This window comes from Rhinatrema bivittatum, chromosome 1 (assembly GCF_901001135.1).
Source record: "Rhinatrema bivittatum chromosome 1, aRhiBiv1.1, whole genome shotgun sequence".
Taxonomy (NCBI): domain Eukaryota; kingdom Metazoa; phylum Chordata; class Amphibia; order Gymnophiona; family Rhinatrematidae; genus Rhinatrema; species Rhinatrema bivittatum.
This window is the reverse complement of record NC_042615.1, coordinates 169411171-169426901: the sequence shown is the minus strand read 5'-3', so window position 1 is coordinate 169426901 and position 15731 is coordinate 169411171.

The window sequence follows — 15731 nt, the reverse complement described above, 5'->3', positions numbered from 1 at the left end:
ATTTATAAAATATACAACAGAATGATTACATGCCCTGACACACATTTCCACAGCAGTGATTACAACTTTATTTGCTCAGAACAAATTATTCCCAACTTTCCATACTTGACTCATGTACTGAGAACACTACTGCTTTTCAGAAGATAGACTACTGTATTGTCTTATAGATGACAGAATGCTGTATCAAGTGGTAAATTGTGTTAGCAATATAGGCATCTTTTCAGATAGCCTAGGCCTGATGTGAAAAAAACCAAAAACAAATAGAAATTCTTGAATTGAGAAATATGTTTGTGGGGAGGGGGGAAAATGATGTTATCTTGAATAATTGTATATGCTGGGTTTATTCATCTATCAATTCAACAGTCAAAGCCTATTTTGTTAGGATGAAAATAAATGACAATTTTAGATTAGGCCCAAGCTGATTATTTCTAACCAGGGAAATAGAATTGTGCCCCAGGCCCTGAACATTTGACAGATCACTGGCTCGGAGCATTCATAGAGGTTTAATAACTATAGGGAATGTGCCACAAATAACTGCAAGGACACCATACAAATGTTTTCTCCCTCTGAGGAGCTTGGATCAGTCTATTTACTGTCAGTTTAAAATACTTTTAACTGTAATGGAGAAGTTTTACTTCTTCTCCACATAGCACACAAGTGAATTAGCAGTTCTTAAATTGAACCTGTGGTTTGTAAAACACTAATCCAATTGCATTGACATAACACAATGAAAATAAAACTATTATTTTGGTTGAAATATATTTTTTTTTCTCATATCAGACTGCATGATCATATCGGCTCAGAATTAATCAGTGCATAGTGAGTAATTTTATAATGAGCTCAACATAGGTTGAGTCTTTCCCAAGGCAATAGATAACCTGGCCTTTAGAACTTCTTTATTTCCCATTATATTGCAAAACTAATTTCAGGTCTGCACATAGATGGTATAATTTCATTTCTCTTTATTGATCTATGTTGTCCTTAGATTAGAATTTTTATTTCATCTTCCAGTGTACTAATTAAGTCACTACTTTTTTTTTTTTTTAACCTAAATATAATTTTGGGAATTCTCAACTGCAGCATGTTTGCTGACAGGAACAAAATAGTTATTCTAGTATTTTCACAAATAAAGTGTTTCCTGGTGTAATAATCTTGGATTATTGTATCTATTTATAGGGTATTATATCTAATATATTTTCCTAGTTTCTTAGTGCAAATACAATGAATTTCATAGTTAATAAAACATAGTTATTATAATGATAGAAGTGCATTTTACTAACTTTTTACTATGTTAATGACTGCTACCAAAAAAGATTTTATATGCTGGTTAATAAAGACATATGCAATTATCATTTTCTTGCTGGAACATGGATATTATGTTAAACAGATAATTTTATTAATTTAAAATATTACGGGGAAGGAAGGGGAGCAATATGGTGGATATTTTCTAGATATGTCCCCGAAGTTTTAGTGTTAATGTTTTACCTGCTACTACTATCTATGATGAAAAGAAATGGCAGACTTTGAGTGTTTTCTTCAGAGTCTGTTGCAACATCTGTCCCTGGATCCATGGATTGTTTTCTACTGTGAGGAGTAGGGACACCTGATTCCTCTGTTGGAATGCTTTTGAAAGTTTCTGGAGAGCAGGAAAGCAGCATACTTCCCTGGCTTTGAAGAATTCATTTAGCCCAGAGGAAAGGAGGAGACCTGGAGACATGGCAGATTGTCTGCAGAGTGGACAACGTCTGTTATTGCTGGATGATGACATCATACTTGCTGGGAACTGAACTAGTGTGTTTGAGGGAAAGGTAGCTGCCAACTCCAGCATGCATGGTCAAGGTTTTTAGAATGTCCTGATGAGGAACCTGATCCTGGAATATATTTGTTTCACTTAACCTCTGCAGAGATTACCATTGCAGAGACAGGACAAATGAGGCTTGTCATGTTAAAACTAGAAGTATTCACTTTAGAGTCACTGTTGGGTCAATTTTAAAAGTGTTTGGGTAAAAACCATTACATACATGTGCATGCAGGCCTCGTGCAGTCAATGTTCATTTTAAGAAGCTACGAAGTACGCATGTGCATACCCGTGCATACGTCAAGAAGTGGATAGAAAAGGGACAGTGCATGGTTTGGTATGGGGTTCTGGAATGGGCCAAAATTTATGCATGCAAATCCACATTTTAATAAAAGTAACCATGGTGAGTGCCGGCTTCTTATTCGCGTAACTTTACTTCTGGTCCTAAAAAAGAGCAAGTCTGGAGAACTTGTGTTTTAGGGCATTTAGCATAGTGTGAGGGGTTTAGAGTCAAATGAGAGATGAAGGATGAAGGATGAAGAACCAGAGGGTCTTGAAGACCTCAATATGAACTGAGCAAACAGGTGGATTACTTGGAAAAACAGGTTTTTCCCTGTCATGAGTATATTTTAAAATCTGCCAGCATATGCATGTAAAAGCCGATAAAGCCTTACCCAAAATACATGTGTGTGTGGGGGGAGTACTTTAAATGAAACATGCGTACTTGTGAGCATAATTTGAAATTGCAATGTCTCTTCTCTCGCATCCTCTTCTCTCGCATCCTCCGCAGATTTCAACACCCTTCTCCATCCACCTCCCCTTCCCCCTCCCTCCAACCTTCCCCCACTTCACCCACCCTCCAAACCCTTGACCTGACTTCCGCTAAAGAAGTGGAATCTATTCTCAGAAAACTTAAACCAGCTTCCCACCCTTCAGACACCATTCCCACAAAATCCCTCCTCTCCATCCCGAACACTATATCCAAACCCATCGCAGACATCATAAACTCCTCCCTCTCTTCAGGCTCTGTCCCAGATGCTCTTAAACAAGCTATTGTCAAGCCCCTCCTAAAAAAACCAACACTAGACCCTAAAGACCCCGCTAACTTCCGCCCTATCTCTAACCTGCCCTTCCTATCCAAAATTATGGAAAAGATTGTAAACATCCAACTTACAGAATATCTAGAAAGCAACAACATTCTGCATCCAGCCCAATACGGCTTCCGTAAATACCTCAATACAGAAACCCTCCTGCTCTCCCTCACGGACCACTTACTCATAGGCATGGACCGAGGCAACTGTTACCTCCTCGCCCTACTCGACATCTCAGCTGCCTTTGATACCATCAACCATAACCTCCTCATCAACCGGCTATCCGAAATAGGCATCTCAGGCCTAGCCCTACTATGGTTTAAATCCTACTTATCTAACAGAAAGTTCTCCGTCAAGATAGGAAACGCCAACTCCACACTCTATCCCTTGTCTCAAGGTGTCCCACAAGGCTCCTCCCTCTACTCCACCCTTTTCAACATTTATCTCACACCTCTATGTCAGCTCCTCACAGACCTCGGCCTCAAATTCTACCTCTATGCAGATGACGTTCAAATCGTCATTCCCATTCACAACTCTCTCTCAGATGCCCTTGCCTTCTGGAACACATGTCTTGCCAACATCAATGACTTCCTCACCAACATCCACCTCGCTCTAAACTCCTCCAAAACAGAGCTGCTCCTTATCTCTCCTCACCTCCCTCCCAAACCACCGATCTCCAACGATCCAGCTTTCAACGTCATAACACCCCAACCCACAGTAAGAGACCTTGGGGTTATCATAGATCAACAACTCAATCTCAAAAAACAGATCAACTCCATCCTCAAAGAAGGTTTCTTCAAGCTTCACATCCTGAAGAAACTCAGACCCCTCCTCCACTATCATGACTTCCGCACCGTCGTCCAAGCCACCCTTTCCTCAAAGCTGGACTACTGTAATGCCCTCTTCCTTGGCCTACCCTCCTCCACCACCAAGCCCTTACAAATGCTCCAGAATGCCATCGCCAGGGTCATCACCAACTCAAGGAAAGCTGATCACATTACACCAATACTCAAAGAACTCCACTGGCTCCCCATCGCATCCCGAATTCTCTTCAAAATTCTAACCATAGTGCACAAGTCCATCCACTCGCACAATTCCAATTGGTTGGATGAACCCTTTCGTCCTATACGCACTGAACGACCCACTCGCACTGTCAACAAAGGCACCCTCTCCATTCCCCCTTTGAAAAAAGCCCACCTCTCCTCTACTAGGGACCGTGCACTATCCATTGCAGGCCCTAAACAATGGAACACCCTCCCTACCACTCTCAGGCTAGAGCCATGTTACGCCAAGTTCAGAAAAAAACTTAAAACATGGCTCTTCCGACAAGCCTACCCTGATTAAGTACACCGACTTCTGCAAGTATCTTGCCTACGCCTTGTATATTCCTGTAAATAGTCCGTTGCAGTTTTTATTTATTGCTTTAATTCCTCCACCTCCTGCTCTTTGTATACTCCTCCTTGTTCGCCCTCCCTGTTCATTGTAATTTCTACCTTTAAAGTTACATTGTAAACCGTTATGATGTATGCATACTAATACCGGTATATAAAAGTTTTTAAATAAATAAAATAAATAAATAAATGTCGATACTCTCGTTTCTGGGCACATAAGCATTGCTTTTAATATTGACCTGTATAGTTGGCTATTGAGGGTATGAGCAAATCCCTCTCAGTGCAACTTGCTCAGCTTTCTACTCAAATTATCACTACAATGGTTAAGATTTCACAATATAAGACTATTTTGATGAACTGCTCTAAAAGATTGGAGGTTTCAGAGGCAATTACTATTAAGTTTCAACAGGAAAATATTGTATTAATGAAATAATGTTTCATCATAATAATCTGTAAAGTCTTGAGAACAATTCTCAGCATACAAATCTTCATTTAATTAACTTCCCAATTCTGATAAGATTTCTGAGTAGGACATGTTTAAGAAATATTTTTTGAAGTCCTAAAAATTAGAAATGTTATATACCTTTATCTAGACATGATAGGTATCTCAAACTTCGTTGGATAGCTAAGATCTTATGGCTTCTTTAGAACTTGTGAATGAATTGCTATTATTCTAGTGGATTTAATAGTAAACTATGTATTTGAACTGGATTGGGACTGAATATTGAGACCTTTTTCAAACATAGTGAAAATTTGTTTCAAGGAATGTTATGTTTTGTAAGGTTTGGGTGGACACTTGGACACTGTAACAGCTGACCACGCCCACAGGGGGAAGTCCCATGAGGGTCCACAGGTCAGGCTCAGCTCTGGACACACAAACACAGATTGGGCCAGATTTTCAAAGGGGTACGCGCGTAAGATACATTCATACCCCCCCGAAAACCTGGCCCAAACACCGCCTGCACGCATAGGCTATGTTGCATATGGCTTCAGACGCGCGTAAGTCCCGGGGCTTTCCTCGGGGGCGTGACGGGGGGTGTGTCACGATCCGCATGTCATCGGGGGCGTGCCGGGGGGCGTGACATGGCCAGCACGTCAACCGGGGGTGGTGCCGCTGGCGTGGTTTCGGCCCGGGGCGTGGCTGCGGCCTCTGGACCAGGCCCTGGACTGAAACATGGTGCGCGGCAGCCGGCCCAGTGCGCACAAAGTTACGCCTGCCTCGAGCAGGCGTAACTTTTGTGACAGAGGTGGGGGGGTTAGATAGAGCTGGGGGGGGTGGGTTAGGTAGGGGAAGGGAGGGGATGGTGGAGGGAGGCGGAAGGAAAGTTTCCTCCGAGGCCGCTCCGATTTCGGAGCGGCCTCGGAGGGAACGGAGGCAGGCTGTGCGGCTCGGCATGCGCAAGCTGCCAATTTTGGGCAGCCTTGCGCATGCTGACCCCGGATTTTAATGGATACGTGCGGCTATACACGTATCTATTGAAATCCCGCATACTTTTGTTCGCGCCTGGTGCACGAACAAAAGTACACTTTTGTGCAAGTTTATGAAATCTACCCCATTATATCTTTACAAGCCGTTAAGAAAACAGGCTACATCCCTCTGTCTCTCACCTCCCCCTCTTTCTCTCTCCCCTCACTCTTCACCACCCCCTCCCTCACCCACTCCTCCCCACCCTCCCTCTCCTATCACTCAGTCCCTCCCTCCCACTCAGTCTCACTCACTCCCTCCCCCCTCTCTCCCTCCCTCTCACTCACTCAGTCCAACTCACTCTCACTCAGTCCCCACTCCCTCCGTCCTCTCCCTCAGTCCCACTCCCTCCCTCCTCTCCCTCAGTCCCACTCCCTCCCTCCCTCTCTCTCCCTCAGTCCCACTCCCTCCCTCAGTCCCTCCCCCTCACTCAATCCCTCCCTCCCACTCAGTCACTCCCTCCCTCCCCCCCTCCCTCTCACTCACTCAGTCCCACTCACTCTCCCTCAGTCCCACTCCCTCCCTCTCTCTCCCAGTCCCACTCCCTCCCTCAGTCCCCCCTCTCCCTCTCACTCAGTCCCACTCCCTCCCTCTCACTCAGTCCCTCCCCCTCACTCAATCCCTCCCTCTCACTCAGTCACTCCCTCCCACTCTCTCTCTCCGTCCCTCCCTCCCACTCAGTCCGTCCCTCCCTCTCTCTCTCTTCTCCCTCCCTCGCTACCGCCCGCTACCGCCGTCGCCGCTACCGCCGTCGCTACCGCCGTCGCCGCTCGCTACCGCCGTCGCCGCCCGCTGCCGGTACCGCCGCCGCCGCCCGCTGCTGCCACTGGACGCCGCCATTTTTTTTTCTTTCTGAAGCTGCCTCAGAGCGACGTGCTCGCCCGCACATGCGCGGTAGAGCTGGTCTCTACTGCGCATTTGCGGGCCGTCGGTCACAGGCCATTTATAAGGTAGATTTAGACAATTTGTGAAGCCACCAGATGTGGTGGTAGTGAGTAGAAGATGGAGCCCAGCTGGGCTAGTATTCCTCAGGGCGCTGGAACAGTGGTTCCTCCGGTAGCAGTTCTGTAGTGAAAAGAACTGAGAGAATGAGTACAATAAGACATTCACAGAGTCCCCAGTATGGAGAAGCCCCGAGATAGAGAGAGCTGGCCCTCGAGGAGCGAGTACCTGAGGAGCATGGCGGGAGGCAGCACCCAAGCTGGTCCGGGGATGCTGGAGAGGATGGCAGGCAGACGCTGCGGCAGCCAGATGTCCACAAGGAGCAGGAGGAGTCGCAGAAAGAGAAAGGTAGGCGGAGTGAAGTCATCGGGCAGCGACGGTTGCAACAAGGAATGAAAATAAGAATTTTTGAGATGTGGTGAAAGCTTCCCAAAAAAAAAAAAAGGAGGCGGATTTTAATGCTATGCCCCAATGTGATACAAATTGGAGCAACATTCCTTCTCCAGTTTCCATGCAAATATGTGCTTATATTTAAAAATGTGATGTACAGTATTTATGATCCTACTCAACTTTCTTTTCTTGGTGATAAAGTTTCTTCATATTTGGGGATTGATGTCATTTGAGTGATTTCTGGGATGATATAATGTTTTCCCATTTGATATGTAGGTATTCCCTCTAAAGGGTTATGTCTAGTCTTTTTGTCTAGTCTTTTTGCAGATTTTTTAATTATGTTTCCTCTTGGATGTGATCCCTTTGTTAATTTGGTAGATGGAAGTAATAGAAAGCCTGATATAATTGGTTAAACATTTAGGTTTAATCTTTTTCTTTTCCTTAATATTACTTTTCTGGACAAGATGTAATTTGTTGGTATTATTTCTTAAATTCAAGAAAATAAAAAAAAATATTACAGAGTGTTGACAAAGAAGAAATAGGTCAATCTGACTTTCATAATTTGCAATCTGACAGAACAGAAAATATGCTCTGTGATGAAATGGTAGGGCGAGTAATCAAGATTAATTAAATAAACTTTTAATTTTTCAATGGTCCCCAAATCAAAAATCACATTGTAAAAATGTATTTTGATAGCCGTTATATATTATACAAAAATCACCAAATTAAAGACCCAGTTTACTAAAGCTTTTCTTTCATTCTGGCCTAGATTCATCAAAGTGCTATAAAAATATCAGAAATAGTGTCCACGATAAAAAGTGGGGTATGGTAAGGCAAATTATAGAGTTGCCACATTGATAAATATCATAACAAATGGCATATTATTTGTTTTTTTAATGCACACAGTTAATATTGGCAGCTGGGACACCCCCCCCCCTCAGATTTTTCATGCCCGACCCGGTTTTCCTCACCACAGCACTGGAAGGTTGATCCCTTCAAGCCCAATTAATGACCAGATACCATAGTTGTGGTATAACAAAGGCCGCAGCTTTATTGAACAGTAACATGAAGTAATAAATACAGTACCCAAGCCATAAATATCAGATCCGGTATCACTGTGCTGCCTCCAGATCCACCGTCCACCATGTTTGAGCAAGATGACCAGGGTGTACCCCCAACAAATTTGAGCAAGGGAGGCCCACCCCCAGGTGCTTCTGTGCCCCAATGTCTCCTTAAGAACCTTCCTTACTAGGACATATTACAATGATTAGACCGGCGACATGTCAGAGATCACCTTGGCCCCCCTGGTCCTGGTTCAGGTACCCCACCACCAGTATAAGGCAATTACTAACATGCCTTATGCCCTCCCATCACCTATCTAATACCGTAAAACACCCTAATGCCAAGGATTTCCTCTAACACCTCTTGCAATGCATTATTGAACAAATCCTACCCTATGTCTGATAAATATAGCATATCCTACCCATAAAGCCCACTGCATTGAATGTCAGCCCACCCATGTTGTATCTGATGCCAGCCTAAGCCCTGCACATATGTGCCTACCTGCCTATTCAACTTCCTGTTTCCCCTGTTCTATATCTTACAGTCGCCCCATTTCCTGCACTGTATAATGTCAAACCATACCAATTGTGCCTGAATAAGTCCTTAAAGTCCTCCCAAATAACTTTCAGCAACTGCCCTCAAGACAATCTCCCAAGATCATTACCGCCCATGTGGATAATAATAAAATGCGGCTGCAGACACGCCGCTCTTTGAAACCACATCAAGGGCAAAAGCTGTTCCCATAGCATGCCACACTGGCCAATCCATTCCACGTGGACCCTGGATGGTGCAACCCCAAATGCAACTCGAATGATTACTCACTTGCCCTCCTGGCTGGTCAATGGATGAAGGAGTGTCCCTCAATCCAGACTGTCCTACACCGGTTGGGCACTCCTGTAACATAGATTAACGACAGTGTTAATTTCCATGCGAACCTATTCTCACATAAAACTTCACTGTGGACAACTTCTTCCTGCCTATTTATTGTAATATTTTCACATTTAAGCTCACCCTTGTGACACTAGTCACTGAGCCAATCCTGAATGAGTGAGTGCCAAAACTCTCCAGGATTCAGCCCTAGGAAAGCTACCACCCTCCTAAACACTGCCATAAACTGATACTTGGTGAATTGTGCCCTGTAAGCGTGTATCAAAAAAATGAAGTCCCCTGTAAGGTCTGTCTGCTAAATATAAAACCAAATCATGCATTGGGCAAGTGACTTGAGATGAAACCTGCCTCAAACATAATGGCACCCCCATTCCCTCCTGGTCGGTCTTTGAACAGAGACAGGATGGAGGTGGTCCAGAGAAGGGCGACCAAAAAGGTGGAGGGTCTTCATCAAATGATTTATGAGGAGAGATTGAAGAATCTAAATATGTACACCCTGGAGGAAAGGAGGAACAGAGGTGATATGATACAGATGTTCAGATACTTGAAAGGTTTTAATGATCCAAAGACAACAACAAACCTTTTCCGTTGGAAAAAAATCAGCAGAACCAGGGATCACGATTTGAAGCTCCAGGGAGGAAGACTCAGAACCAATGTGAGGAAGTATTTCTTCACGGAGAGGGTGGTGGATGCCTGGAATGCCCTTCTGGAGGAAGTGGTGAAGACAAAATCTGTGAAGGACTTCAAAGGGGCGTGGGATAAACACTGTGGAGCCATAAAGTTTAGAGGATGTGAATGAAGAGAGGGTGGCTTGTGGGAAAGACGGCTACTATCTGGAGATAATACCCTTATTCAATAAACATTCACATGGTTAATGCGACTCCAAAATTGCTCTATGCTTGAACAGCAAGAAGAAATGTGGAAAAAAGGTGTTGCATTCACAAAAAAGTGGGGAGTAGCTTGCTTGTTACAGTGGTTACTACCCCAAACCAAACAAGCCTGATACTTCACTTTCAATGCATATCCATATCCAGTGTAGCTCTCTGCTTTAACGGCAGGGGGGAATGAAGAAAAGATGATTTTATATTCAGACAACAACCAACAAGGACTGAATTATACAGTCTGGGAAAACAAATAAGCATGGGTGTAGCTTGCTTGTTACGACAGTTAATACCCCGAATCAATTAAGCCTGATACTTCACTTTCAATACATATCCAGAGTAGCTCTCTGCTTCAACGGCAGGGGAGAATGAAGAAAAGTAGATTTATATTCAGATAACAACCAACAAGGACTGAATTGCACAGTCTGGGTAAACAAATATGCATGAGGAGTAACTTGCTTATTGCTGCGGTTTCTACCCCTAACCAATTAAGCTACATATTTTACTTAGACACAGTTCCAGCACTGCTCTCTCTACATTAATGGCGGGGGTGGAAGGGAAATAGAACCAAAAGTAACAGAAAAGTTTGAGATATGATTTAAAAAAAAAAAAAAAGTGTGATAGCTTGCTGGGCAGACTGGATGGGCCATTTGGTCTTCTTCTGCCATCATTTCCATGTTTCTATGTTTCTATTATAAACACCGCCCTGTGCCTGATCTGAACATTCCTCATCAAAATGACAGTGTGTCTGTTGTCGGTCTTAGATGAGGCCACCAACTCACTTAACCCTCAATGCTCTAAAAATGGACAATGAGAATGTTGCCTAAAGAGGCAAATTTTAAAATCGGAACTGCACACCCTGGCGAGGGCATCCCACAATCATATTAGTAGTTCCTGTGTGATAGGCTTTCTAAGATCCTTCCTTTTAGCCACCCACTGGCAACACCCTACTTACATCTTCTTTACCATAAAACCCCCGGTCGGATCCCCCCATCCCTGGGCCTTGGAGAGGAAGGCAAATACAGCAAGGTAACTCACCACAGACCCTTAGACAATCCTTCCTCCTTAGCCCTAGCAACATATTGAACCAGCAGATTTGGTGACACCGGCCCATGGGCCCATCCAAGCCCCGCCAAAAATGCTCATACACGATTATATCTGTGAGAATAAGTGGCCCAAGTCACCGGGGCCAGCATTCCATGCAACAGCTCAGTGGTGGTCACATCCCAATGCTTCATAGGGACTCCGGGAATGTTGTAGCCTCTGCATCTGCATTCAGAACCTGCATGCGAAATGAATCCCATTTAGCATGCGAGAGTGCATCAGCCACCTCGTTGCTCATGCCTGGCATGTGCTGAGTCCTAATGGTCATGTTAAAATACAAACACCACAAAACTATTTGCCTACATAACTCCACCACCCGGAGGCATTTCGCCGAGTGCCTGTGAATAACCTCGTCCAATTATCAAACCAAAAGATTATTTGTTTGCTGGCCAGTCTTACCCCCCACACTGCTAGAGCCACCAGTTTGGGGAATAACTCCAGGAATGTTATATTCCTCATCAGACCTGTATCCCTCCAAGCTTCCAGCCAAGGATCAGCGAATCCCTAACCATCTGAAGTGTCTGAGTAAATGTCTAAGTCTCTGTTAGACACAGGAGGATCCTGCCACAATGTTACCCCATTAAATTCACTCAGAAAATTGACCTATATGGACATATCCTTCTTTTTGTCAGAAGACACATGGATAAAATGATGTAGCCTGCTAATACCCATGGTAGCCTGGGGTAGCCTTCTGAGAAATACCCTCCCTGTAGGGATCACCCAACATGCGAAATTTAAACTACCGATCAAGGACTATATGATTGCCAAGGTCAACTTCCTTGCTGCTAACATCTTCTGAAGCATGTCACACAATTTGTGCAACTTGTCAAAGTAGCCTGGACACCATTTCCTCCAAATCAAGCTCAATAGCCAAAAAGGACAGCACCATGCTCAGATGCTCAATCTTGTCCCTGCCAGTGGCATGCCGCTCGGCAGCCATGTCCTGGAATTCAATCAAATGTTTGGCACAAGCATCCGACTTTTCAGGCCCCACAAATAAATAATCATTGAGGTAGTGTACGATGTTTGGAACACCAATTCTCTGCTCCACCACCCAATGTAAAAAAGGTATTAAATACCTCAAAGGAAACACAAGACACAGCTCAACCCATCAGCATGCACTTGTCATAAAAGTACTGTCCCTTGAACTGGAAACCTAATAAAGGGAAGCTACTCAGGTAGACGGGAACAGCCTAGAAGCTGAATCAATGTCAGTCTTTGCCATCAGAGCCCCCCTTCCACAATTCCTCAACAATGCCATGACACTGAAGAAAGATGCATATTGCATGGAGTACTCATCCCACGGCAAATGATCATTCACTGACCTCCACGGTAAGTGAGGAAGGTTGTGGATAAGTCTAAATTTACCCAGCTCCTTTTTTGGAATGACCGCCAAAGGAGAAAATATCATCTCCACAAATGGCGTATCAGTGAAAGGGCCAGCTACGCTGCACAGTGCTAAGTCATCATTAATCTTCTGTTATACTATATCCATGTGGAGCGATACCGAACCCCCATTGGAATATGACCCCGTAAAGGAATTGGGAACCCCAGTTGAAACCAGCTTACTTTCTTGCAAGCCACCCTGCAGTTGGGGTATCAGTCCAGCCAGGTAGAGATGTGAATCGTGTGATCGATCGTCTTAACGATCAATTTCGGCTGGGGGGGGAGGGAATCGGATCGTCGCAATTTTGTTTTTGTAAATACCATGTAAATCATAAATCGGGGGAGGGCGGGAAAACCGGCACACTAAAACATTCCTAAAACCCACCCCGACCCTTTAAAATAAATCCCCCACCCTCCCGAACCCCCCCCAAAATGCCTTAAATTACCTGGGGAACAGAGCGGGGGTCCCGGTGTGATCTTTCCCTCTCGAGCCTGCGGTGCGTTGTAGAAATGGCACCGGCGCCATTTTGTTTTTTGTCCCCCGACGTCAGGAGCGTAGGAGATCACTCCCGGACCCCCGCTGGACCCCCAGGGACTTTTGGCCAGCTTGGGGGGCCTCCTGACCCCCACAAGACTTGCCAAAAGTCCAGCGGGGGTCCGGGAACGACCTCCTGCACTCGAATCGTTTTGCCGTACGGCCGGCGCCATTTTGCGCAAAATGGCCCCCAAGCTGGCAAAATGGCCCCCAAGCTGGCCAAAAGCTGGCCAAAAGTCCCTGGGGGTCCAGCGGGGGTCCGGGAGCTATCTCCTACGCTCCTGACGTCGTTTTGCCATACAAAATGGCGCCGGCCATACGCCGTATGGCCGGCGCCATTTTGTACGGCAAAACGATTCGAGTGCAGGAGGTCGCTCCCGGACCCCTGCTGGACTTTTGGCAAGTCTTGTGGGGGTCAGGAGGCCCCCCCAAGCTGGCCAAAAGTCCCTGGGGGTCCAGCGGGGGTCCGGGAGCGATCTCCTACGCTCCTGACGTCGGGGGACAAAATCAAAATGGCGCCGGCGCTACCTTTGCCCTGTCATATGACAGGGCAAAGGTAGCGCCGGCGCCATTTCTACAACGCACCGCAGGCCCGAGAGTAAAAGATCACACCGGGACCCCCGCTCTGGACCCCAGGTAATTTAAGGCATTTTGGGGGGGTTCGGGAGGGTGGGGGATTTATTTTAAAGGGTCGGGGTGGGTTGTAGGGTTGTTTTAGTGTGCCGGTTTTTCCACCCTCCCCCTTCCCCTCCCCCTTCCCCCGATTTACGATTTTTGACGATAAATCGGGGGAATTCCTATTGTATCGCGCTTCTAACGATTTTTGACGATTTAAAATATATCGGACGATATTTTAAATCGTTAAAAAACGATTCACATCCCTACAACCAGGGTATCATCCTGCCCAATTGGATCAGAGTTGGTGCCCTGACATGCAAGCTACTCTCCTTTGGTCTTTGCAGAATTCCCCGTGCTAGACCAAGTTGTGCACCTTGCCGCTGAGTGAGACCCAGCGCAAATGGAGCAGGCATACTTGAACTTGCATGCTGAAAATTGCAATTAGATTTGTTAAAGCACCAACAGACCTTGTTATTCACGGGAACAGAAGAAGAAGGGATGACTGAATTACTGTGATTTTGTGCTGTCACCCCATGTGCACCTGCGTCAGATGCTTTACTCTTCATCTGCCTAAGCCACAGCCTCAAATCATGCATACCCCAAGACATGAACCGATTCTTGTCCATTTTGTCCCGGAAATGCATGTCATAATTTAGCCACGCCCACCCCTCGTATTCCCTATATGCCTCAAGGTTGGTATCAGCATAGATCAACATCAGCCCATACTGTGCTGGATCATTCTGCCCCACTACACTGATCATTCTGAAGAAAGCCCTGATCCAGTTAATTATAATCCTTGGTACCTTTGTATCTGGACCACCTGCTCCTTCCTGACTCTTTCTCCTTTTCCTGTCCCCCCTTCTTCCTTCTCCCTTCCATTATGCTAAAAATATCAAAATATGTGTGCTTACTGATTTTATTCCGCAATGCCATGGGCACGCTCTCCCACAGTTACATCAGGGTAGTCAATGCAGGTGGCCCTCTGTTTGCCTCAGCCACAACTTCCAAGGGCTTTGAAGTATCCTCATCACCAGATGAATCTGAATCCAATGAATTAGATGAACTATTAGAACTGGAGCGCGCCCATGTAGGCCGCTTCCTGCCACGCTTCTTTTTCCTACCCAGCACTGCAGTTTCCCAGTTAGATGTAACCCCTGAATCTTCTCTGCGGCTGCGCTCTTTGAGATGCTCTGAACCTTCACCCATACTGGGAGTGTCCATTCCCTCACTGTGTGATAATGTACCTGCCACAACAACCGCCAATGCCTCTGTACCACGGTGTCAGAGGAGCCCATCTCTGCTAACTGCTCACTCTCCGCTGCAACCATGCTGCCAACTGTGAAGGCACTTCCAAGGTCCTAGGTGCTTCCTCTCGTTCTTCGGTTTGCCATCCCCCTGATGTGACTTGGCCACTGCCAATTTGGGAATGATGCATTGCCTCACCAGTCTCAACGCTCTTTGTCCACATTGCTGCCGCTTGCCTGCTGCTTCTGGCTATTGCTGCAGGGGGGACATATGGTGGCCAGAAAGGGGGAACACATGAATAAACCCCAGCATAACTCAGGTAACAAGTGCTCCACTGGGTGGCCATGTTCCCTGCAATCGGCATTATGTTACTCACCTGTGGCCCCATACCTAATGGCCAAGCCTGCAACTGCTGCTGGCCTAACCATGGTATGACCGTTGTGCCACCACATCTAGCTCCAAATCCTGTGATGAGCGCCTCCTTGCATCTGGCCTGTCCAAGGGTATAATCCTTATGGAGCCATAAGTACCTGACTGTTCTGGGCAACCGTCTGCCACTGGGTATGGGCCTCCATACCCAGCTGGTGTGCCACTGCCTCACCATCGTTCACCATCACTACCTAGGACAGCTCCTCAACCGTCATTCTCTTCCTCCTCGGCCACTGTGACTACTTGGTGCCATTCCACCTCCGCCTGCATCGGACTGCCTTTCAGATCTATTCACACTTGAGACCTCATCTGCACACTCAGTCGTCCGCGTGGTGCCCTGGCCTGCAATACAACATCAATCTTGACCCACCCTGCTCTCAGCAAACCACCAGGAGACCAAAGCTGGAGAATCCCCTGTCAGCAACCTCTCCTACTGTCAGATGACTGGACTGCCTCCCATGATGATCACTGCCACTGAATCCATGGGAATGCCACCGCTGCCAATC